At 43.4% G+C, this 25459-nt stretch overlaps 1 long non-coding RNA gene across 2 annotated transcripts in view; it reads left to right on the top strand.

The window, feature by feature from the left end:
• LOC128325715 (uncharacterized) overlaps positions 1-25459 on the top strand; it is a 55220-nt gene that overhangs the window by 9191 nt on the left and 20570 nt on the right. The window lies entirely within an intron of this gene.

Raw genomic sequence — 25459 nt, 5'->3', positions numbered from 1 at the left:
CTACTACCTATATACCACTTTTCAACAAAAGTCCTCGAAGCAATTTACAGAAGTAGATTAGATAGCTAAAATAAACATGGGTATCTTTCCTCAAAAAAAAGGCTCACAATAGAAAAAGGAACTTAAGGTAGACACTAGCAACAGCCACTGGAAGGCTGGGATTGGATAGGGACAGTTGCTCTCCTCCTGCTTAATAGAGATCGCTGATTTATCAACTAATCCAAGAGATCTGCCCCTTTAAAAGGTGCTTTTTTGCTCAGTCCACAGGGGTTCAGTTAGTCTGCCTTCCTTCCCCTTACCTTGGTGATCCCCCTTGGTGAGGATCACCTGCACCCCATCTCACACAAGCTCTCTCTCTCTCTCTCTTTCTCTCTCTCTCTCTAGAAAACCCATGAATTACAGTATCCTAATCGTTCTCCCCCCCCCCCCCCCGCCACTCCACAAGCAAAGAAAAGCAGCGGGGGTGGGGGGGAGTGGTTGGAGAATATACTCATCCATCCTCTCTAAGATTCTAAGTGCAAGGCAAGGGGCAACGCAGGCTTGCTGCAGGTTTTTCCAGTCCCCTGTTAGCTGTTCTAGCCATGAATGGGAGGAAGTCTGCTCCTCCTCCTTTGGAATCCCAAGACAGGCAGACAATAAGCAGAAGCTGAGGCAGAATGTCAGATCCCATCATCTGCCTGTTCCCTCTTCCTGTGATCCAAGAGAGAAAATTCATTTTTTGCATTTGCCTCTTTCCTGATCTTTGTCCATACACTCAGAGCTACAATTGGCTTGTCCTGAACTTTGGCAATTGCTAGTTCATTGGCAACTCCTGTGACTTTTCCACTGAAGTTATTCATAAGCTCAGATTTTTAGACATACTTAAGAGTAAGTGACATGTTGGTTTCATGAGAGTTACGTAAGCCCTCGTCGGAGCGCATGGCACAACTGCCTAGAGTAGCCAAATGTCTCCAGCAGGCCCTGCATCTAATAGTGTTGGTCCTGGCCTGAAAGAGGGAGGGAGGTTTGAGGTATGAGCTGTCTGTTCTATGGCAGAGGAGGCAGAGGGCTCTACTTTCAAAGTCACAGAGAGGGCATTTGACAGACAATGGAAGTTAAGCTGAGCTAGGTATCCAAATGCTGCCTTTGCTTTTAAAGAACTAGCCCATCTCAGCTTGCCAGTTCCCCCTGCGAGCTGAACCCACTGCCTGTGGCCTCATGAATGTTAAATACTTGCATGGGGGAAGTAGAGTGTTAAAGAATTACAGCAAATAATAGAGCTAGGATAATACATGCATCCTTTAATTTTGGCTCACTTCCTTTGATTAAAGCTCCTCCACAAAGAGCGACTGCCTAGCTAATCCGCTGGGAGTTCATCTCCGGTTATTCATCAAGTGCCCATGATGCCAGATGATGATTTGTTACAGATTTCTATTGAAGCAAAATGGTGGTAGGAGAGTGTACAATAAGATATTCAGGAATGCTCTCTCTTCACTATCTGTTTTTTCTTTTTCTGTCAACCATTTATCTCCAAGAAGTAAAAGGACTTTGACTTGAAAGTGTCTCAATGTAATTTTAGCAGGTGTCACAAGAAGAAAATCCGGATAAACAATAGAGATTGTTTTCCCAGCCTGGCTTATTGCAAGAAAGCAATTAATCTGCACCATGCTTCTTTTGCCCCTTTGGCAGCTATATAGCTAAGCTAAATGCTGCTGGAAAGAGCGTGCACTAGAATGACCATGATTTGCAAGGCTCTTATTGAGAATGCTGTAAGTGGAGATTGAAGTCAATGTGAGGAATGCTAAATATCCAGATTTTATTTATTTACATATCAGATTTGTAGACCGCCTCAGACTTCCATCTCTGGGGGGTTTTACAGCAACACTCGGCAGTTTACAACAACATTTAGATATTTCATTATTTATTTAATGGATTTTTTTTTTTTAGTACTCAAAACTAATGGAAAAAAATATCCATTTAAACTGTAAGTTAATCATCAAAATCAACCACTGAAAAACAATTATTTGAAAGGACAACTAGCAGTATCAAACTCTTGCTCCAGTAGCTCTTGTTAACATCACTCATTTGCAAAGGCCTTCCTAAACAGCAACTAAATCAGACTGTTAGCTTGTTTTGTTTGAACTCATAATGCTCACTACCTTCATCAGTGTTCTAGCTACAGGAGAACCTCAGTATTCGCAGGGGTTCCGTTCTCCGCAATTACCGTGGATATGGAAACTGTGAATACTGAATCACTGGGGCAATGGGATTGCAGGGGTTAGGTTCCCAGAGGCCCCCAAATTGCCCCCAAAACAGGAAGGAAAGGTTTAAAGAGGCAAAATAAAGTGCCCTACTGTGATCTTTGGGCCTCCAGCAATGCCCCCAGAAGTTGGAAATAGTCCTTTTAAAAGCATTTCCTGCTATTTTTGGTTCTGTTTCACAAAATGGTGGCAGGAAATTACCTCTGCAGTTATTTCCAGCTGCCTCCATTCCACAGATATGCAGTATTAACCCCTTGTGGGCTGGGTTTTTTATGCATATGCTGAGGTTAGGTGTCAATCACCTGACTGCGGATATGTGAAATTGCGTATGGTGGATCCGCATATAGCGTGGTCAACCTGTACATGGAAATCCTATCAATGTTTTAAAGAGAATAAGCCTATTTCATGAAGTCATTTCCTATCAATAACATCTAACTGCTTCCCCCCACATTAGGCTGTTCTTTGTTCAGTTCTTGTCACAGAACAATTCAGCATCAGCCCAAATCAATGGAGAGCCATTTAGCACATTCACAAAATGTGTGAGCAACATCATACTCTAGTTTAGTCACTAGGTGGCAGGATCATTTGTTTGTTGGGCTTTGGGATGAGCAATCATGTCTACTTGGTCTGCATTTTCGGGGAGGGGGGAGACCTGTTTACTGGACATTTTCTCCCAGGTTGTGTATTGTCATTCTGAGAATTATCATTTTATTATGTATTGTACTGTGCAATCAGCTGAACTACAAGCACATGTTTAAATCTATAGAACTTCAGCATATCAGTAATCATCAACCCATCAATCATCCTAGCCTCTTTCAGACATTTGCCCTAAGGACCGTGTACTCGAGTACACCATCCAAAGTGGGAACAGAAGTCCCACTCCACCTCTGTTGTCCATCATTACCCACCCACCTGCACATCCAGCAGCAGTCACACTTACAGAGGTTTACAGCCTTCGTCTGAAGTGGTGAAGGCTGTAAGCCATCAGGCGGGTGCTTCCATGATCCAGAGATGCGGGGGCCTGAGACTCCTGCTTATAGAAATGCCTGCCATCAGGCTTACAGCTGTCATCTCTTCAGAGGAATGCTTACTGAGGAAAGCTTTTAAAGGCTTTCCTTGGCAAGCATGAGCACTGCAGGAGGGGAAATTAGGGGAATGATGGAGGCTGGACTAACATTTCCACTTTGGATGATGGGAATGGTGGGTACTTTTGGATGGTGGGATGGTGGTTACTCGATGGTGTATTCGAGCAGTACACCATCTTTGAGGCAAGTGTCTGAATGAGCCTCTTATCCAACTGGAATCTAGTGAGTGCCCAACATCCTGGATACCTGAGGGACCGCCTGTTCCCAAAGCACAGGCGTAACTAATAGGACAAGGGGAGACTGTTGTTTTGGGGGGCCCTGCCTCAGGCGGGCCCCCAGAGAGGTGTCTCCCCCACCCAACGCCCACCCGAGCTTCCTTAAATATATATATTTTCAATTTTTAGAGGAAGACAGTGACGGGGGGATTTTAAAATTTTGTCTCTGGGCTCACTCCAACCTTGTTATGCCCCTGTCCCAAAGTTTACTGCCCACTTGGCGAGGTAATCCAGAGGGGCTCTGCTCTGGTTGCTAACAATGACAGATGCTCGGCTGTCGTGCACACGGGACAGGGCCTTCTTAGCTGTTGCCCCCAGATGCTGGAATGCTCTCCCAGTGGCCATCAGTCTCCATCACAGTTTTTAGAAAGCATGTGAAATCATGGCATTTTACCCAGGCTTTTATATGATTGTTTCTATTGCCGCTGCTTTGTATTCTTTTATATTTATATTGTGCTTGTTTTTTAATCTTTTAATTAGATCTGTATTTTTATATTCTAGCTAATATTTTAATTGTATATTTTTTGTAGTCCTGTTTTAAGTTTTGTGTTAACCGTCTTGAGATTGTTTTAATGAAAGGCAGTATAGAAATTTAACAATAAATAAATTTTGAGCTGCCACAATGATGCTTTCCTAATTGGTTGCCTTTTGAACCTTGACTGTTCAATAGAGGCCTGCCCGGGTTTCATCTTGACCAAGGGAAGAGGGTGCAATCTGGAAGCTGAGCATTTGTTTGTCACACAATCTGTGATTGTGCACAGATAATTCATGTGCCTGAATACAACACACTTGAGACCAGTCATTTAAGATCTCATTCCTTTCCTTAAAATGATACTGTTTTAGCCAAGCTCATTTGTTTGCTCTTGAAAGATAAAGTTTTGACAATGCAATATTAACCTGATAATCTTCTGATAATGAAAATTACAATGGAAAAAAGAACAATAATTCTTAATATGTTAAGAGTTAAGAGTAAATCTGGCCACTTGACCTGACAAGAAATGTAATTTTGAGATCACAGATGTTTTCCCTCATCTCAGATAAGATGACCACTTATGGTAGCTACACACTGATATGTAAATACCAACTAGAATTTGGCAATCCAGATTGTTATTCAACACTAATCCCTAGAGAGTAGCATTTTAGTCTTTTGCCACGGGGCAGAATAAATTTATATTCTGCTTTGAAGGCTGATCGGATTTTACTCCAATGAAACAGCTGGACTGAGGTTTTTCTAATCCAAGACATTTCCCATCTGAGACCTATTGATTTACCTCCCAGTAAAATCCTATTCAGTCAGACATCTAGGTTCACGGTTTCTCTATAGATTTAAAAGCTTCAATGTTCAACTAGTAATTAAGGGTTTCACATAGCAACTGAGGCTAAAACTAGATCAATGTCTACGAATGGACAATCAAGAGTGCTATGCTTAGAGAGCTGTTCTGGACCACAGTATAAATATCAGGGGCAAAACCCAGCATATTTGTATGAATACATGTTCATCTTGTGCACACGCACACACGCACATGAACTCACACATGCACGCAATTCTCTCTTTTTTCTGGGCAGGACATTTCAGGGGTAGTTATTTTTTGTTTTTGTTTTTAATATAATTTGTTTCATTGGAAAGCAAGAATACCAACTACATATGGCATATTCTGATCCTGCTGGTCCAGAATAAATCAGAAATAATCCATGACCTGATTTTGGATGAAGGGGCTGACCCATTATGTATCACAGAGACTTGGTTCGGGGAGGCTAGTGGCCCAGTCTGGTCCCAGCTTCTCCCTCCAGGGTACTCTGTTGAGAAGCAGGTGAGGGGACATGGGCAGGGAGGTGAAGTGGCTGTGGTCTCTAAGAACAACATCTCTTTTACCAGGATCCCTTTTAACGTATCTGACCATATTAAGTATGTATACTTAAGGTTGGGGGCCAGGGATAGACTGGGACATCTGTTGGTGTACTGATCTGCTAGAGCCCAAGAGTCTCTAACTGAGCTGATGGACTTGGTCTCAGACTTGGTGTTGGAGTTCCCCAGGCTTGTGGTGGAGGAGGACTTCAGTGTTCACTTTGGGACTAATTTGTCCGTGGTGGCTCAGAATTTCATAGTTGCCATGATCACTATGGGCCTATCTCAAGTGGTCTCAAGACTGACGCATGTTGCTGGTCACACACTTGATCTGGTCTTTTACTCTGATCAGGGTGGTGTTCCGTGGGTTGGGACTCCTGTGTGGGTGGGGACATTGTAAGGGATAGACCACCATCTGGTCAAGGTTGGACTTACAACCATGCCCTTCCTCCACAGGGGTGAGGGGTCTATTAGGATGGTCCACCCAAGAAGATTATTTGATCTAACTGGACTCCAAGAAACCTTGAAAGTATTAGTGTTGGCTCTGCCTGTGATCCTGTTGATGCCCTGGTGGAGAATTGGAGCAGCAAACTCACATGGGCAGTAGACATGATCACTCCTAAGAGTTCTTTCCAGCCTGCTTCATAGCTGGCCCTTTGTAGTTCTCCCTGTAGAAGAACTACGGGGGCTAAAGCAGCAAGGGAGACGACTGGGGAGGTGTCCAGTTACTCCTCTTATGTGGTTAGGCTAGATCAGTTTCAGTTTGTGACTCCTGGGGATGTGGATAAGCGGCTTGGAACGGTGCGGCCTACCATCTGTTCTCTTGACCATTATCCTTATACTATCAGGCAGGGAGTAGGCCTGGTAGATATTATAAATGCTTCTCTGAGGGAGGGCAGGATGCCTCCTTATCTTAAGGAGGCAATCATTAGATCTCTTCTGAAGAAGCCTGCATTGAATCCCTTAGAGCAGGGCTGCTCAACTTTGGCCCTCCTGCAGATGTTGGCCTACAGTTTCCATAACCAGTGGCTATTGGCCACTGTGGTTGGGGAATATGGGAATTGTAGTCCAAAAACAGCTGGGAGGCCTAGGTTGAGCAGGCTGTCTTAGAGTTAAGCAACTATAAGCCTGTCTCCAACCTTCCGTAGCTGGGCAAGGTAATTGAGAGGGTGGTGGCCTCCCAGTTCCTGGCAGTCTTGGATGAAACTGATTATCTAGACCCATTTCAAACTGGTTTTCAGGCGGGCTATGGGGTGGAGACTGCCTTGGTTGGCCTGGTGGATGATCTTCAATTCGGAATTGACAGAGAAAGTGTGACTCCGATGGTCCTTTTGGAATTCTTGGTGTCTCTAGATACTATCAACCATAGTATCCCTTTGGAGCGTCTGAAGTGGTTGGGGTTGGAAGGCACTGCTTTGCAGTGGTTCCAATCCTACCTCTCAGGTAAATTCCAGATGGTGTCCCTTGGAGACTGTTGCTTTTCAAAATCTGAACTTTCATGTGGTATCCCTCAGGGCTCCATATTGTCACCAATGCTGTTTTACATCTACATGAAACCACTGGGAGAGGTAATCAGGAGATTTGGTACAGGGTATTATCAGTATGCTGATGACTCCTAAATCCATTTCTCCATGTCAACAGAAGAAAGAGAAGGCATAACTTCCCTAAATGCCTGCCTGGAGATCGTGATGGGCTGGATGAGGGATAACAAACTGAGACTGAATCCAGATAAGACAGAAGTACTTATTGTGTGGGGTTGGAACTTGGGAAATGATTTTGATCTGCTTGTTCTAGATTGAAAGCTCATTATGCTTCCCTGGAAAGAACAGGTACACAGTCTGGGTGTGCTTCTGGAACCAAACCTCTCCCTAGTGTCCCAGGTTGAGGTGGTGGCCAGAGGTGCTTTCTATCAGCTTCGGCTGATATACCAGCTGCATCAATTTCTTGAGATAAATAACCTCAAAACAGTGGTACATATGCTCGTAACCTCCAGACTTGACTACTCCAATGCGCTCTATGTGGGACTGCCTTTGTACGTAGTCTGGAAACTGCAGTTGGCCCAGAATGTAGCAGACAGGTTGGTCTCTGGATCATCTCAGAGAGACCACATTATTCCTATACTAAAAGAGCTTCACTGGCTACTGATAAGTTTCTGGGCAAAATACAAGGTGCTGGTTATAACTATATAAATACAAGGTGCTGGTTATATAGCCCTAAACAGCTTAGACCCTGGATATTTAAGAAAACATTTTTTACACCATGAGCCCCACAGCCCATTGAGATAATCTGGAGGGGTTCATCTGCAGTTGCCACTGGCTCACCTGGTGGCTTCACAGGGACGGGCATTCTCTGTTGCTGCCCTGAGGCTTTGGAATGCAGTCCCTGCAGAAATAAGAGCCTCCCCATCTCTGATAATTTTTTAAAAATCCAGTTAAGACCAGTGTTCCTTCTAACCACCCAGAGACACAGGTTTGGGGTGGTATAGAAATATTGTAAGTAAGAAAATGGGATTCCCAGATGTTGTTGACTACAACTCCCAGAATCCCCAGCTGAAATAGCCTTTGCTTGGAGATTCTGGGAGTTGTAGTCAACAACATCTGGGAATCCCTGTTAGAGGGAACACTGGTTAAGACACATTTGTTCACCCACCTCTTTTAACTAGGCTTAAAAGGTTTTTAATTTTGTGTTAAATTTTAAATTATTTTAATGTTTTAATTTAGTTTTAATTTATATTATTTTATTGTAAACCGTGCAGAGGCATGAGTTTTGGGTGGTATATAAATGTTTAAATACATGCATACATACATACATGTAGTATCTGTTTATTGACTAATACATAGGTTGAGCAAAGGAGAGCAGTCAAGCACACAGATGGGCATTTTTGGACTGTAATACACATCACCTTTCCACAAAGCAAGTTGAAGAACCTAGAAATTTGCATAAATAAATAAAATAAATAAATAAGACATCTCATCCACTGTGTTCCAAATCCCAACTATTTTCTTTCTAGGGCGCTTTCCAGACTAGCTGCTCATCAGGAGCAAAATGCCTCCATTCGGGCAAGTCGCATTCGGAATGTAAACAGCAGGGGGAGCAGTCTCGCAGCAACTAACAATCCAACAAAACAGCCACTTTTTCATGCCGGATATACGACATCCTTGCTCTATATTGCAGTGATTAAATTCTCAACAAGGCATTGGAAATGTGAACAGCACCCTGCTGTCCACGTAGGGACTGCGGTGTCATGATGTCAAGTGTAGAAGCACTCTTCCAAGATACGTCCTGACCCCGTTGTAGGGTCTAGTCTGGAAAGTGCCTAGCACCTACTCAAGCATGTGGGATATTTCAGTAGCTAGTAGCCAACAGTCTTTACAAGCCATTGAGCAAGGATCTTATCATTAATTACCACTGATAAAGCATCTTTAGCTACTTGGTAAGCCTAAAAAATGTGATTTTTCTCACATGATAACCATAGCAGCATTGGCCTAAATATCCAAGTAGATTAAATATATATATGACAAATAAGTTAAATTTAGGGGTTAGAAATCAAGGGGGGAAGGACAGTGGATAACACTAGTCCTGCGAAAAAGTGATTCTGGCTAAGAGAATTCAAAAGATTTATTCCTTTGTGGAAGCTAAACTCTTCTTGTAAACTTCTCTTGCTTCAGAAACTTGGACTATTTTTCCTGTCCCCTCTAGTCCAATTTTCCCTTTAGCTTTAGCAAATACTTGGCACCCAATCAGAGCTAAAACTAGCATGGAGTATTGAAAAGAATTTAACAAATCTCAAGCACGTTTCTTTAGAAGAACCATGAGGGGGGAAACTCTCTTGCTTGCTCATTCTCATACTCTCTCATTTTAAAGAATCACTTGTGCACATTTTTTAATGTAGGCAAAGGGCAACCATGACTACATCACTCTGGTGGTTTCATGCATACAACGAACTCCTGTTTGGCAGACATTACTAGATAGAAAAGTTGGGGGCACTGCAAAGAATAGTAGAGGCAGGGGAGAAAAACTGTTACCAGACCCGCTTGGTGCTCCATTTGGGGGTACTTCAGTGTACTTCCTAAACTCAAGTATCAGCCATTTTCTGTCCCTATGATTGCCTGGAAGAGAAATGTTGACTGCATTCCAGGTGAACGGTCGATCTGACAAAAGGCCCAGTTGCAAAAGACCTGGCCCATACTCAGGTCTAGTTGCAAAAGACCTGCCACAAGCCCAAGGAAATACCCTCGCTGATTGTATGATGGCATAAGCAGGTGAAATACAGAACAGACCCACGTGGACATTAAGGAACAAAAGAGAAAGGAATGCCAGCTCTCTCCCCTCTTTGGTTGGATAAGAGTTCCCAGAGTTGAGCCAAGGTCTACTCAACTCTTCCTCCCCATCTTTATCAGAGTTGAGCGAGTCTGTGACAGAGGGTGTGATGTTCCCTCCTCTCTCCCCTTTCCCCAGGTGATTTGCTCTAGGAAAGCATCATCCAGACATAACCTAATCAGAACTAATATTCACACCTTAGCAGGAGCAGTAATTCCTGAAGTCACCAGGAAAATTTCTTGAGGGAACCATCTGTCAGTCTCCCCCTTGCCTTGGGACATGTTTTTGCCTATATGAATCCCATGCAAACATGGAATCATGCTTTCCCTGCTGTCCTTGAATCTGCCTCACTTGCTGCCCATACATCCATGTGCACCTTACCACACACTGCCTGGGTATGCCCATGAGCTCGCTCTGTGCTTGAGCAGGATTCCCACCAGCGAGATCTAGGTAGATATGACACACAGCTTTCCTCTTTTCTCTTTCTTTCACCCTTAGACCTCCATCCCCGTTCCTAGTATAGCAACTTGGTAATGTGCTTAGCCAACCACTTTTCAATCCCCTGCTAACTGAGCAGTCCCCTGCTAACTGAGTCTCCGGGGGCATTTGTAATTGTAGTCTAGTCTTCATGTAGGTCAATGAGGTATCATAGGAAGCTGCTTTAAACTGAATCAGACCATTGGTCCATCTAGCTTAGTATTGAGCTAGATGGACCAATGTAACTACACAGACTGGCAGTGACTTATCCAAGGCTACATGCAGGAGTCTCTCTTAGTCCCATCTGGAGGTGCCAAGGAGGAAACTTAGAACCTTCTGCATACAAGTATGCAGGTGCTCTTACAAGAGCAGCTCCATTCCCTAATGGGAATACCTTACAGTGTTCACATATAGTCTCCCATTCAGATGCAAACCAGGGCAGACCCTGCTTAGCAAAAGGGACAATTCATCCTTGCTACCACAAGACCAGCTCTCCTCGTACTTTCTTTCCAATGGGAGAGTTTGTCCAATTTTTTCAGGAAAGTAATGACTGTTTCTAGGCGTTTGGATTGTTTGGTGGTCTGGGTGAGGTCTGGAACCTACTTACGAAAATGACATGTCTCTATCTTTTGTGGTTTGGTCTGGGAGTTTCATGTCAGTGAGTGAGTGAGTGAGTGAGGCCAAAATTGCTTTATATTATAGATTATATGAATATAATCGCACACAACACAACACAACACAACACACTCAGACCCCTGAATCCCAGACTTTCAAAAGGGAATTAAATAGTCATCCCTTGCCAACCACGGTTCTACCAACCGCAGTTTTGAGTATATGCGAATAGGAAATTGTGACAGGCCTTGCCAACCGCAACCTGAGTATCCATGGTTGGCATGGTTTTTTTAGTGATGTGGGAAGGGGGGGTTCAGTAATGGGGGGGGTTTCAGCGGTTTGTTCTGCTCATTCTTCTTGGTGACACTTGGTGATATTACAGGATTTTTTTTAGCACTTTGGGGAGTATTTTTTCCTTTATTTTTAGGTCTTTTTGCGGTCGTGGTTCCACTAACCCCGTTTCCCATAGACTTTAATGACTCACCAACTATGAATTTGCCAATGGTGAGGCTTTGCCAGAACGGAACCCTAGCAGTTGGGTTCATCAGTTTATCAGTTTTGCTCTTCAGAGTCTGCTTTTGTGAGTATTTGGCAGAATAGTCCTAAACTGTTTGCAGTTAAAACAATTTTTTAAATGCTGAAGTATTTAGCAAATTACCTTTCAATATTTAGCTGGCTCTCACTCCACTGCACTTATTATTGCCAGCTATGTCAGATCTCTTCCCATGGTATCTAAGACAGGAGAAGCAGGTCTTTATATAAACAGCATGCATATGTTCTAGTTAGGATGGCTGTATTGTCTCCATTGTCCTCCCCACCCCCACCATCATATTCATAATTGATTAAGGAAAATGCATTTTAGTAGAGCTGTTAACTCAGTAGTTAACATTTCTGTTTCAGTTATTTCTGCTGTACATGTGGTTTAGGAAGTGGAGTGTCAGATTATTCCAACTGAATTACAGGGGAAGTAGGGAATGCCAACCATCATTGTTAGAACAGCTGTCAAGTTTGTTTTTTGTAAGAGTCATAATTGAGTAAAGCAATTACAGAGTGAGTAAAAGATGGCTAGCTGAAAGATTAAAATGTTTCACAGTTCACACAGAAATTGCTGCACACAACATATAAACACGTAGTTTGAAACAGAACGAACATAATCCACTTTCTGCTTCTTTTGACCTGGTGACTCTTTCCTAGGACCCCCTTCCATGTGCTGGGAGATTGGTTTGTATCCAGCTGTCAGCACATAGGTTACATGTGTAGCACATGAATTATCTGTACTTTGAGTGGTCACTATCTTGAACCATCACACATACACACACACACACACACACACACACACACACACACACACACACGTCCCCTCCTTCCATATGCTGTGGATTTTGTTTGTGTCAGACTGTAAACACAAACGTTATTTGAGGGGGACACACAGGTATGATGATCTCATAAGCTTTTGTCCCTGGCTGTGATGCTAAAAATGCAGATAAAGTCAACTGTTGGTAACCATTACTGGGATAATATCCTATAGTGAGTGGTCCTTTGAAGTAGTTGCTGTTCTTCAGATTGCAACTTCCTTTAATAAATATGTGTGGTATGGATAAGAAGTATACAGGCAAGTGGATTCGTCCTGAAGCAAGTGTGCTTTGGAAGGAATGGCAATAAATGGACCTACTTTTAAAACAAATTTAAATAACAGAAGCTATTTGATTTGCTTTTTCTGGCCGTGACTGCAGCCTCTTTCTATCCACAGTGTGCCATGGTAACACTGCATCCCAGAATATATGCATGATTAAAATGATGATCACAAGGAGGTGGCTACAGTGGAGCTACTACCAGTAAAAAAATATCAGTTGTTTAAAACAACAACACACCACCACCACCACAGAGAAGTCATTCACACATCAAAAACTGTGTTCTACCTGGGTTTGGGCGATGTGTGTGCTCCCAATTTTCAGTTGTGTGGAAGCAAGGTAAGAGGAAAATCCTGGGTAGAAGTGATTGTGTGGAAGCAAGGTAGAAGTCACAGCTACCCAGGTTTTCCTCCTACCTTGCTTCCACACAACTGAAAATTGAGAGCACACACATCTCCCAAACCCGGGCAGAACATAGTTTTTGATTGTGTGAATGACATCAAAGAAAGCATGGTAAATGACGACAACAACAGAGCTAATAAATGAAAGATAGTCCAGTCCTTATGTTACGACAACAATGGTCTGCCCTGGTTGCATCTGAATGGGAGACTTGATGTGTGAGCACTGCAAGATATTCCCCTTAGGAGATGAAGCCGCTCTGAGAAGAGCAGAAGGTTTCAAGTTCCCTCTCTGGCTTCTTCAAGATAGGGCTGAAAGAGATTCCTGCCTGCAACCTTGGAGAAGCCGCTGCCAGTCTGTGAAGACAATACTGAGCTAGATAGACCAATGGTCTGACTCAGTATTTGGCAGTTTCCTATGTTTCCTATGGTTTACGAGAGGGAGGTTACAGCTTGCTTGTGGCCACTCTGGTAACAGTTCAACTCTTGGGATTAAGTAGGATGAGCAGTTTCTAAAAGATGATGAAGATGATAATAATAAAATCAGGGTAGACCAGGAACGGTGCAAAAGTAATTTATTATGAAAAGCAAGTCTCAATGTGTTTAAAAGTCAGGTACTTCTTCTTCAGGGGACTGCAAAATGTAAAATAGTAAGAATTATAATATATACATGTATTTTTACCTATTATAATTTTTGTTGTGTTATTATGTAGTCCCCTGAGGAAGAGGTACTTGACCTTGAATTGCATTAGGGCTTGTTTTCCGTAATAAATTCCTGTTTTGCCATTCAGTTCCTGATGGTCTTGTGTTTCCCCTCCCATTTGTCCCCCCTCCCCCCCCCTTTTTTTTTAAGGGAAAGAAAGCTCCATTGGTGCAGGCCATACATTATTAGCAAGGTTCCCCACTCACCTTCATTATGTTTGTCTGGATGTGCAGTATTGAGGCTATAAACACAGTTTGGGGAAATAATACAGTCTCTCTCTCTCCCTCTCCCTCTTTACCTGCCACCAAGAAGGTTAATGAGCCAGTTCACAATATAACTGTTCCAAAGTCACAATGAAACAAAACAAGGAGCAACGGAGACCAAATATAACAGTAGCATTAAATCATCTTAAACATTTAAGAAAACAAAATTTCAGGTCCTTTTAAAGGAGTTTCCCAGAGTGAGAGCTTTACTGTGGGAGGAAGTGGTATAAGTTAGGATGAGATTATATAAGGTGTGTATAAGCGCAAACAAGCATAAATGAGCATAAATTGAGCAAAAATTCAGTAAATCAGGGCCATTCACATTGCTGCTTTTTATTATGGTTTATTACATTTCATTATGTTTTTGCAAACATTGGTTTGTTCACACAGCCAGTTCCCCCCGACCCACCCCACCCCACCATTTCTGGCCAAGAGGGTTGTAGAGAAGGCCCTGCCTCCTGCTTCCAATTGGTGCATTCAGCTGTGCCCAGGTAGTGAAGTGAAGAGAATGGGGAGAGTACATGTGCATGCACATGCATGCCTGCGGATCCCTCCCCCCAAACATAATCTTCTATCTTTATGTAATCAGATGTAATCTTCTGTCTTTAATATTTTCCCGGTGTTCTTGAGCAACCACGAGAAGCTTAATTGTTCAATGGGAAGCTCCAGCTACTGTAATGGAGCACTAACTCCAAACCATGTTTTGCAGTCTCACACGGGGTGGGGCTGGGGAGTTTCTAACTGCAATGGAGGTGCTTTCAATTCTCACTGTCACCTGGAGGGGTTTTTTTGTTTTTTAAAAAAATATTTTACAGTGGTGTCCTTGTGCAAGATCACCAGTACACTAGAGCAACTGGAAGATCTACCAAATTATTACCTCATTGAAAAGGATATCTCAGCAGTGCACCACAGCGACCCCCACCCCCGCCAGACTGATATTACTCCTTTCTTTGTTTATGCAAGGAAATGTTGCTGGGATGTTCTGATATACTGGTGTTCTTGCACAAGAACACTTGTGGAGGCCCCCCCCCTTTTTTTTAAGGATAACCGACTGAAAGGGAACACGGGCTTCCCACCTCCCCCCACCACTATTTGCTTTTTCTGTGTACCAGGCGTATAATCCCCTGCATCCCGCACTATAGAGCTTGAAACCTGCTATGGATTTTGCAGTAGGTGGATCTTCCTGCTGTTCTAGTGCACTGCTATTAGAGTGCTAGAACACTGGGTGAGGGTGGGGCATGGAATCATTATTAGTTGGAGCTCTGGACCAGAAGTAGACTGCAGGGCACAGGAAGCAACTACGCTCAGGAGTGGAATTGAAAGGGGTGGCAGGCCTAGCAGATGCCCCTCCAAGTCACTCCCAGACAGTTAGCCACTCCTCTATCTCATGCTTCATCTCAGGGGTCTCGCCATATGGCTTCACAAAAATGCTTGAGTATTGCACACAACCATGTTCTACACTCCCCTAAAATACAATATTTTAAAGACATATATATTATGCATTAAGGGACAATTGTCATGAAAAAAGCTGAATCATGCCACTGGCTATATGAGCAGCACCGTATTGAAGTAGCTGTAAATGCCTCCTTCATCTGAACCCCCCTCCCCCCTAACCCTAATTGTAGTGAAGCAGAAGTAAATTGTCATTGGGAAAACATCGAGAGAAAGCCTGATGAAGAGACAAAGGCAAGGGGCCATGGCCAAGAAGGTCCTGTTCTTTGTTGCCACCCACCTCATTTCAGAAGCTGGAAGCACTTTGTCAGAGTAGGGTCTCTGACAAAGCTCTTAACGGTCATGCGGCTCATATGAAAGCAAATAACCCTTTGTCAAGGGTGGGCCATGGGCAGCCACTACAAGATAGCTCAGAATCCAAAGTCAGGACCAGGAAGGCAGAATTAGAGGCAAGCCAAGAGTCGGAAGCAAGATCAAGCAGACAAACTAGGAACTGCAGACCCCTGATACAGAGGCAAAGCCTTCTTCATACAGAAAGCCTTTTGATTGTTCCTGTTCAGGAGGAATCCAATGATCAGCCCAGCTGTGTAGGGACAGTCCAGGGCTTGCATTTACTATATCCTGTGAAGTCTTTTGCAGTCAAGCAGTTCGCCAAACGGGATAGCTGTAGAGAGAACACAGATGGATCTCAATATCCGCGGATTACACATTCGTGGATTCGCGTATCCGTGGTTAGAGAGAAAAGACACCCGACCTTGGCATACGTGGGGAAAAGGTGGGGGGATACATGCCTACCTCACATATGCGGGTCAGAGATGGCTGGAAATGACAGCGGAGGTAATTTCCGACCATTTTTTTTGACGGAGCCACAAAAGGGCTCCCGTCCTTTGTGGGGGGGGGGAATAGGGAGGAGAAAACCATTTTTTGGCCAATTTGGGGGCACAGCATGACTCAGGGGGATCAGCAGAGCATGGTAAGAAGCCCACCCTGAAATTTGTCTGATTTTCGGCCTTTTTCATCCAATTTTTGGCCAATCGGGAACCTAATCCTGTGATCCCATAGGATTCAATTACTCGATATTCGCGGTTTCCATATCCGTGGCTGCAGCCTGGAATAAAAACCCCACAAATACTGAGGTTCTCCTGTATGTTCTCAACCCAGGTAGCTCTTAACACTTGCTTTGTAGCTTCTTCCCTCATACACACAAGGAAATCTTAAGTAGATTTAACTAAAGGTTTATTCAACAACAACTCAGTTTTCTGCTTCTCCTTTCCCTCCCTTTCCCTCTCAACTCCTCCCCCACACTCTCTACAGGATCCCCCTGGGGACAAATGTCCAAACCAGCAAACTGCAAAAGATTACTGAACAGAATACAACACCCTCCTTCAGGTATCCTCGTTAAAAACTGTTGGGGTTTGTATTTATTCAGCAAAGCCAGGAGCGTAGCGGGACCGCTGGCGGCCTGTGTACGGCCGCCACCACGCGGCCTCGCTGACCCCGCCCCCACGTCTGATGTCTGACGTGGGGGCGTGGTCTGGCCGATCGGAGCCTGGAGGCTCCGTTCGGCTGAAAGACCTTCAGTTAATCTTTAACTGCCGAAGGGTCGCATGGCCCCTTTGGCAGTTAAATGAAGGCTGGTGCTGCTTTCGCAACACAGCCCAGGAGCGGCTCTTCCCTGGAAGAGCTGCTCCTGGGCTGTGTTGCAAAGACAGCACCAGTCTTTTAGCTCCGAGCGGCCCCTTCAGGAGCTACTTCGGCTGGTGCTGCGTTCGCAGTGCTCAGTCAGGAGCGGCTCTTCCCTGCCTTTGCAGGGAAGAGCCGCTCCTGGCTGGCGCTGTGAACGCAGCACCAGTCTTTGTTTAGCTCCCGAAGGGGCCACGCGGCCCCCGCTTGGGAGCTAAACTACCGCCCCCCGCGTCTGACGTCAGACGCGGGGGCGTGTCAGGGCCACGAATGGTGGCTCCTGATTGGGCAGGGCCCAGGTTCTTTGAACCCATTCGCCCAGTGATAGCTCCGCCCCTGAGCAAAGTGCCAAAAAAGGGAAAGGAAGCTACCCACTCCAGTTACAGAGCAGAATTCAGAGTTTAGTCATTGCAGCTATTTAAAGAACACGTATGGAGATTGTTGTACAATCTAAACTAAATAGGTTTATTGATTAAGTACATTTGAGATAGGAAAGACCTATCCTAACTATCAGCTACATAATGAATAGGTAGGGGGAGAGAGATATGTTTCCATCTACTCTCTAAGAGGAAAGGAAGAGGACTGACTCTATACAGGAAGAACCTGAGGAGTCAAGGCAGAGTTCATAGAGGCAAGCAGAGACAGGTAAGGACACCCTCACTAACTACCTCTACTCCCAATGCCCCTAGTGGTCATTAGGATATTGAGTGCAAAAGATCGATGCACTGGAACTCCATCTCCAACAAAAACCAGCACTCTGAATTGTGTCTGGTAACAAACTGGTGGCCACTCACTTTTTTCCAACCTGGCAAGCTGTGTTCCCTATTATTTGGACCAGTAGCAGCCTAACTACTTCATTTTGTTACCCTTTATATTTTCTGAAGAGTCTTTAAAAGCAGTCCCATAGTCAGGGCATGCATAACTGCAGTCAGCCCACCTTTTTAGAGCATCCAAAGCGCTTCACATCCCTTTATATCAGCAGTCTTTGTACTACAGACCTACAAAGTAGGCCAGTATTGTTATCACCATATTGTAGACAAGGGGCTGAGGCTGCGAGATTAGTGGCTGCTTAAGGTTGCTTAGTGAGATAATTAGAGAGATGAGATTTGAAACAGTTTCCTAGTTCACAGCATAGTTACTTGACTGCTACACTAAATTAGCTCCTAAATCATCGTCTAAAGATGAAACATGAAAAGACAGTGAAATTGTCCTTTCTTCTGACCCAGAAGCAAAGAAAAAAGAATGAGCTAAGAACAACTAGGTTTGTTCCAGTGGCAACTCCTTTGCCATTAATGCAAAAGGATGGCAGAGACTGGCTATACCAGCTGCACATGGGTCAGATAAAATGAGAAGCGATCTCAAGATCTGTCCAGGAAAGAAGCACTGGACATTTTGGCAAGAGAACGCTCAAAAGAGAGGAGAAGGCCAAACCAGAATGGGGCAAATCCAATATGGAGCAAGCTGGCAGAAAATAACATGTGGCATCTGTTCAATGCATTTTGAAAAGCACGGAAAAAGATTTAAGGTGAAATAATTGGAGAGACAGATAAAGGAATGACTCATGGAGAATAACTCAGTTATTAGTCATTATTAAGAGGCAAGAATGTGTTTGAATAGAAGAGGCACAGCCAGGCAGTAGCAATCAAGGAAGTGAGCTTCAGATGGCCCAGCGCAAGATGCTGTTATATTCAGAGTGTTCTATGGTCCACAAAGCCAAAACCTTCATATTGAGCAGACTCTTTGCCCTGCAATTACCATGTGCTCCTATATTTCATCATGCTGTTGGGTGTTTTGCCAGCTTCATTTCCTGCTCCATGTCTTAGAAATACGTGCTGACCCCTCTTCCCCTGGCTGAGGCTTCCACCACTGTTGCTGGCCACCTGCAGCTGCCGTCACCAGTCGCCACCTTCGGTGGCAGGAAGCTATTGATAAAATCCCAGCTGCCACATTTTACACTAGCTGCAGTTTCTGAATATTCTGCAATGGCAGCGCCGTGAAGAGCATGTTACAATGACTAAGGCATGGGGAACTGGGGCCAGATCTGCCTTCTTGAGAAAGGGACGCAGCTGGCGCACTAACCGAAGCTGTGCAAAAGCACCTCTGGCCACTACCTCCACTTGTGCTTCCAAAAGCAGAGTCGGGTCCAGCAGTACTCCCAAGCTCTCCCAAGCAGTACTCCCAAGCAGTACTCACTTGCTCTTTCAAGGGGAGTGTAACTCCATCCAGAACCAGTCGACTCCCCTCATCCCTGAAACATATTAAACATTTGAAGCTAATTTTTTTCATTCCTAAGCAAAGAAAAATCATGAAGGGTGGTTACTGCCACATTTCTGAGCAAAAATTGTGACTTTTACACACAGCAGGCTTTACCACAAGTTTACTGGGAGGCTGTCAGTATCTGGCCACCTGGCAGGGAAGTTCACAGTACCAAACGGAGCTGCAGAAACAAGATACGGCTCAGAACAATTCTTCTTTATCGGGCTTGGCTGCAAGCTGTCCACACCAAAATTGACAAACATTGCTTTCCAGCAGTGAATAGAAAGCTGGTGACGTAATTTATAGTACAAGCCGAGAGCTCCCAGCTGGCAGGAATTCAAGGCTTGTCAGCCCTCTGCAAGAGGCGTTTACTCCTCCTGATAGTTTCTAGCTGTGTTCTTCATCTTGTAACACACCTCTGTTGTGGAGTCAGTGGAGGTTGCTTGCATAGCTCCTCTTCTGATTGGTCCATCACGGTTTCTGCTGTCTCAGGTTGTTGTGCCTGCTCTGAATCATCAGCCGGATCTGCCTCAGCTGTTTCTTGGAAGCTGACAGCCGGGCTCTGCCCCTCAGACACCCCTGCATCGGCTGAAAAGTTGACAGCTTTCCCTTCCTCCTCGCTGTCTGAGATCGAGGGCGTGACAGAGGCTTTACTGCAAACTCAAAGTTGTCCCCAAAACCCAACGCAAATAGTGGAGTTTTAACCCCAGATATAAATTGGGCTACACTCTAACACGCAGTGAAAAACCCAAATAGTGTGTGAACTGCTCTCTGATAACTTGCAGGGTCTTCGGGGTAAATCTGGCCGATATGTGAATGAACACGCTCAATTCTGGAGGAGATATGAGTTAAAAGTCCCGTGTGAAAAACTTCCTGATAACAGACTATGGCAACAAGCAAAATCTCGTAAACAACCTAGCCTAGAGCCTTGCCCTGCAGGCTCTTGGACAAAGATGCATGTTAAAGGAGAAATGGAGAGCATAGAATTAAAAATGATTCATTTATTGCCCCTTAGAAGGGCCAATCAGTGATTTAAAAATAACCCCTCACTTTCCTTTGTTTTGACGCATTTCACACATCAGGGCGTTTTCCAGATTACACGCTGCCATGTGTCCCATAAGTGCCCCTCCATATTGCCAGTGTTTTGATATTGCGCTCGCTGCACTGTCAGCAAGGTGCCGTCCATATTTCTGATGCCTTGTTTTGAATTTTATTAATTATTAATTATTAATTATTAATTATTTAAAATTTTATACTGCCCTTCCAAAAGGCTCAGGGTGGTTTACATTAAAACACCATTAAAATCAAGTAACAATTAAAACAGAAATTATAAAACTACATAAAATAATAAACAATTAAAACATTATAATGTTTTATCATTATGAAACATAATAATGATGTTTTAATGATTCGGGGTATGATTCACATTTTAATGATGTGTTATGGCCCTGTAACGTGTTAATAGCACTGCAGGAAAGTAGCCTCCTCCTGTGGTAGGGAGGCTTGCAATGGTGTTTATGTGTTGCAGCATGTTGCAGTATGGACAGTTCTTTGCCCCCCCCCATGCTTGCTTCCTCCGCCCCCTCGCCACGGGGAGAGAAACAGGCAGGGAGAAATCTCAGCTTTCCTCTCCTTTCCTCCCCACAGATACCAAACCCCACTCCTCCTTCCTCCTCCGTTTGCTTCCAATATAACTTGAGCTTGTCAACACAGAAGGGGAAGGGAGATGGGGGGAGGGAGGAAATCGGAGAGGTTTGGTTTTTTATTCCCCTACCAGGGTTCTTTTGTGCAGTCCCCTTTTAATTTGCTACTTTGGCCAGAGACTCATACTAGTGCAGCTGAGCAGATTTTTTTAATCCAACCCTTTCTTGTGCACTTTTACTGAAGAAGAAGCCCATTGAATAAATCATTTACTTCTGTGCAATCCCACTTGCTTACTACAAGGCAAAGGGCAGGGAGAGAGAACAGTCACTTACTTAAAAGCAAGCCCATTGAACTGATGATTCATTTACTTTTGTGCAATCCCATAGCCCTTGCTGGAGGAGCGCTCCCCTCCCCTCCATGTCCTTTTATCTATCTATCTATCTATCTATCTATCTATCTATCTATCTATCTATTTCTCTGGAGGCACACCAGTTCCTGTCTTTCCCTCTTCCTGGCTTGCCACAGGATTCCCTTTCATCCCCCCCCCCCCGATAAGCAGTTCCCTTGTTTTGTCACTCCAAAAGATCTCCTCATGCACCCCACTCTCCCTGTTTTTAAACACCACCACCCCGACCCGTTATTGCTTGTGCAAAACAGGAATGATGCAAGACAAAGTTAATTTTTTTTCTTTTGGAATGGCACTTCCCCCTGCTGGCAGATTTGTGCAAGGCAGCCAAGAAGTTACCCCCCCCCAAAAAAATCCACGTCAAAACTCCCCCCCCCACAACTCCATTGGCCCAAATGGAGCAGGAGGAGGGGCAGAAAAACACGTTTCAAGGAGAATATGGACAGTCCTGACTTGAAAACACATTGCAATGGATGGAAAATATGAATGGCCACCAGCCTACAATGAAGTATTGAATAAAGTTTTACTCTTGGTTTCAAACCACTGCAGTATTCCATCACCCTTTGCAACACTTTACCCTTTGCAAATCTCATAATCCGGAAAATTCCAAGTAGCACTGCAATATCTTTCTTACTGAACTGAAAGGCACTGCTAAATTTATATTTAATTAATGTGCTAACTTTCCTAGTGGATCTCAATTTACCAATAAAACCACAAAATGCAGAAAAATGCTAACAAAGAAAAGCTAAACACCAGCTCTTAAAGTTAACACACAGCATGAAACTGCCTTGAATCATAACACATGGTTTTAAAATTTTGATCTTCCTTGCAACAAACAGTTCCATTTGGACATAAACGAATCAGATTGCTTTTGGATTCCAGCATTTCAAGCAGAGCTTTCCAGAAGAGGTTTTGTTATTGCTGTTGTTTCCTGCCAAAGTTTTAAAAATAAGTTTTCTAGCATAGCTCTATCTGGCAGTGTCAGGACATAAAAAAACAAACCAGCAACCTATATTTTATTTATTTACATTCCACCCAGCAATTATGATAGATTATGAGAAACAACAAACATTGTGTCACTGTAAAGAGAAGTTGTTTACAGAGATGCAATATTCATTCATTTTATAGGTCAAGCTAATCAGCTGAACTGTTTGATTAAAGAGATGCCCTCACCAGTCTGGCAGCAGATATTTTTAGACAACTGTTCATTTAATTTAAGTACTTTCAAAAGATCTTGCGTGGCAAGTCCTGTCTTTAAAAAAAAAATTCTTCTCCTTTCAGCCATGGATTGCCTTGCTGCGACATCTACATGTATAACCTAAAACCAAATAAATGCTGTTTTTCCCCCTTCAGAACTGAGTAAAATGTCAATGTTACATAGACATCCTTGAAAGGAAGTCCTTGTTAAGTGCCTCTGTCTATCAAATGGCTGGACCCATGGAGATCCATTAGAAGAATTAGAAGAATTACCTCTCAGTTTTTCTAGGCTGATCAATATTATTATGTTTATTGTTTCCTTGGACAAGTTCTCATGCTGTATCAGCTAAAGTCTAAAGTTAAATTGATATTATGGCACATTTCCCTATGCCTTCCACTGCTCAGGATGTAGGGCTGTCACCCAGTTAAAGAAATCTTAGTTGATCATTGGTATGAGTTTTATATAATTAAATCTGCATGCATTTATCTATGAATAAAACATTACTGGGAAGAAATGCAGGAGTGGCCAGTTAAAAGCATTGTAAATGTCCCTAAAGCAAATATTAAGTTCAGGGCTGCAGCAGATGGATCAACACAGGCTGTAATTTTACTTTTCCCAGAGTAGCCACAATCATAGTGTCTGGCTCATTTTACACCTAAAATAAAATGCTTACAGGTGTGCTTGTTGGCTGAGACCACATCGGTACCATTCCAACCAAGTAGGCCCAATTTTCCATGTACAAGCCTTGATCTCAGTTAGTGCAGCATATGGTGTATTCCAACCAAGCCATGAGCCTTCTTTCATGTGGTTTCACACCTAATCAACACTGTTCTTCATAGTTCACTGTCCAGTGTCAGCACCACTTATTCCTGAGACAACCATTCATAAATGCCAGCTGGTTATAAGGTTCCAGTTCCACAGCCTCTCTTCAATGGCAAACCTATATAAAGGGCCTTATAGGCCAAATGCAAACATTACTTTTGCAACACAGGGTACTTCCATGTTACTGCATTATGTTTGTAAAGAAGCATCATGTGGGCAAGTGCAATGACATGATTGCATCTCATGCTACTGTTGCTCATTCCTAGGAACAGGCAATGAATGCATGGGATGTCGCTATGCCTTGCAGAAGACTGAGCTACTATGCCTTGCAGAGGACTGACAAGACTACTAGTAAACTGAATAGTACAGAAATGCCAATAGGACTCTAAGAACTATAATTTCCAAGAGAAACAGGCCTGGGTCCCAATGCAGACAATGCTAGTTCTCTTTAAGAAAGTGAAATAAATAGTTCAAATACATCATGACTAACTTATCTCATTCATTTCAACAGACTTCCTTTTTTGAAATGATTTTGCAACATTTTCAAATCATAGTAGGTCATGGATCATGGCCCTGATGATACTAAACATAAGTAAGGAGTATCAGGAAATACATGCTTAACCCCCCAGTAATGCCTGCATAATATTCTTGGAGGGTGACTGTGAAATGATATTGAGGGAATGTGTACCATTTTCATAGATCTATATTTATAGTTAGAGATTACCAAATTACCAGCAAGCTAGGAAACTGGCTAAGGCAAGTGATGAAAGGACAAGGAGAAAGAATAATCTATAGCAGTGGGATAATTCCCCATGAATTTACTCTTGGAATATTTATTATTTATTTATGGCATTAGTAGATCGCTTTTCAGCTTTTCCCAAAGCAATTAAAAAAAAAAGCTTAACTAAAGAACACTACATCAAGCCACATGTATAGATCTTTATATGGTGAGCGCCTTAGGATCACGTATTTCTTCTCTCATTAGAGCAGGATGGTCCCTGGTCACTCTGTGGTGGCAGTTTGGGAGGAAAGAGCCATCTCAGCTGCCATATGCAAGCTGGATGGTGGCAGCCCCACGGCCTGTCTCTCGTCTCTTCAAATAGAATTAACTCATCATCATAGATGGCTCTGACCTTCTAACTAACCCAGAAATCTAGTTGTACTTTCCCACAGCATTTATCCTAGATGGGAACAGGGGCGCTGTCAGGTATGGATCTGGGGGCCCAGGTCCATGTGTCCACTCTCCTAGAGGTTCCCATTATTTTCCCCAAGGAAAAAGAGGGCACCTTTTATATTTTTGGAATGACTTGGCCTAGAGTTCTGAAATTTGGCACAGATGTAGGACAGGTCATCAGAACTTTGTGTATTGATTTAGAAGCAGATCAGTCAATTTATTGATATTTAAAAGATTCAAAAGTCCTATAAGAGGCAGAAAATAACACACACACACACACACACAAAATGGAACTGAAGGTGCACCCCCCCTCCCCCACCATGGACCATCATTCCACCCCTATGTGAAGGAATCTGCCCTTTGCCTTCATTAAAAAAAGTGCAACATGCCCTCCGCTTTGCCCAGCCATTAACATTTCTAGAATGACTGGACTAAGAAATTGGGCACTCATGTAGTCCAAGATGGCAGGACTCTGTATTTTTATTTCAATGAAACTGGTCAATCCTGTGATTTTTAATGATTTTACAGTAACACTTCCAGAAAGAGTTATATCTATCCATAGCGATAGTGAAAGTGGATAGCCTTCACTCTGGTCATAAACTGGCAGGTGTTTTTTAACCATAAAGTTTCTGTGGTTTGTGAAAAGGAAATTTATCATTACAGTGTTGGCAGTCCAATACCCTCCTCCACGGCACGTTTAAAGCTGATTCTAAAGAGACAGTGAATTGCATTATATTCTATATATTTCTTAAATAGTTGTAGTATATTCTGCATTATAGTGGAGTCTTATAATCATCATTGTGATGTACCTTAGTATGTACATGTACAAAAACCCTGTGACATAGGTCAGGCTGAGAGATAAATTAGTGATGAAAAGTCACTCCGTGAGCTTCATGATGGAACAGGGATTTGAACCCAGGTGTTCCCAGAATGAGACACAACTTGCCCAACATTACTGATCTTCCTCAGCAATT

The sequence above is a fragment of the Hemicordylus capensis genome, chromosome 5 (assembly GCF_027244095.1).
Source record: "Hemicordylus capensis ecotype Gifberg chromosome 5, rHemCap1.1.pri, whole genome shotgun sequence".
In the NCBI taxonomy this organism is placed as follows: domain Eukaryota; kingdom Metazoa; phylum Chordata; class Lepidosauria; order Squamata; family Cordylidae; genus Hemicordylus; species Hemicordylus capensis.
The sequence above is the reverse complement of the archived record's forward strand: the minus strand, read 5'-3'. Positions and strand labels throughout refer to the sequence as shown.